The sequence below is a fragment of the Triticum dicoccoides genome, chromosome 7A (assembly GCF_002162155.2).
Source record: "Triticum dicoccoides isolate Atlit2015 ecotype Zavitan chromosome 7A, WEW_v2.0, whole genome shotgun sequence".
Classification (NCBI taxonomy): domain Eukaryota; kingdom Viridiplantae; phylum Streptophyta; class Magnoliopsida; order Poales; family Poaceae; genus Triticum; species Triticum dicoccoides.
Genome location: NC_041392.1, coordinates 29550531 through 29552226, shown reverse-complemented (window position 1 = coordinate 29552226; position 1696 = coordinate 29550531).

Below are 1696 nucleotides of genomic sequence, written 5' to 3'. Positions count from 1 at the left end.
TGTTACACGCGCACTTCAATGTTTTTTTAAACTTATTTGAACTCTGGACTTCTTTTGTGTTCAGTATGCAGCATTCAAAGCAACGTCATCAATTTCCAACATGTTCTGACATCATTTGTTGTTTTTCAGTCATTTACCTAATTGTTTAGAGAGCTAAATGACCATGAAATTAAAAATCACTACGAAATGAACTCTGAAAATGTTGAAACTTGGCATGGTATCATCATTTCACCCGCATAGCATGTGCGAAAGACTAGAGAGGGTCACGGCAAAAACTGGACGCACTTCGTGTACAAACTAGACAAACTCTTTCGGAGTATCAGGGTTTCGGACGAGAACTCATCTGTTACACGGGCACTTCAATGTTTTTTAAACTTATTTGAACTCCGGACTTCTTTTGTGTTCAGTATGCAGCATTCAAAGCGACGTCATTAATTTCCAACATGTTCTGACATCATTTGTTGTTTTCCGGTCATTTACCTAATTTCTTTAGAGAGCTAAATGACTGTGAAATTGAAAATCACTACAAAATGAACTCTGAAAATGTTGAAACTTGGCATGGTATCATCATTTCACCCGCATAGCATGTGCGAAAGAGTAGAGAGGGTCACGGCAAAAACTGGACGCACTTCGTGTACAAACTGGACAAACTCTTTCGGAGTATCACGGTTTCGGACGAGAACTCATCTGTTACACGGATACTTCAATGTTTTTTAAACTTATTTTAACTCCGGACTTCTTTTGTGTTCAGTATGCAGCATTCAAAGCGACGTCGTCAATTTTCAACATTTTTGACATCATTTGTTGTTTTTCAGTCATTTACCTAATTGTTTAGAGAGCTAAATGACCGTGAAATTAAAAAATCACTACAAAATGAATTCTGAAAATGTTGAAACTTGCAATGGTATTATCATTTCGGAGTATCAGAGTAGGGAGCGTCACAAAAAAACTACTCAGAAATAAATAAAAGAAAATAAATAAAGCAGAAAAGAATAAAAGTATACAAAAAATTACTCAAAAATAAATAGAAGAAAATAAATAATGCAGAAAATAAAAAGAACTATATAAAAAATTACTCAAAAATAAATAGAAGAAAATAAATAATGCACAAAAGAAAAAACTATATAAAAAATTTGTTGGGGCGCTGCCCAGTGGGCCTGCCAGACCTAGGGTGTGCAAATGCAGTCCCAGAATGGCCAGCAGACTCAGAGGGCAGCGCGCCCTAGTTAGGCCCAGAAGCCTGCTATATAGAGAAGCTCGAAGGAGCAGCCGCGGCTGGGTTTATAAACCAGTGCGGCTGCCCTTCGCTCGGCGAGGTGGGACTAAACATTGTGCACCGCCGGTGGCAGCGCACAACCATTAGTACCGGTTGGTGGCTCCAACCGGTACTAATGATTGGGCCTTTAGTATCGATTCGTGGCACGAACCGGTACTAAAGGGGCCGTTTCCCGCCCCTTGGCCTGGCAAAAATTGGCCTTTAGTACCGGTTGGTGGCTCCAACCGGTACTAAAGACCCCTCCTATATATATGGCACTTACGAAAAAATCAGTTTCATCGACCACCACTTCTTCTCGATCCAACTTCTTCGCCGCGCCCGTCGCCCATCGCGCGCCACCCTCGCCGCCCCCGCCGCCCGTCGTCATCGTCACCGCCGTCGCCCCCGCCACCCGTCGTCGCCGTCACCGCCGTCGCCCCC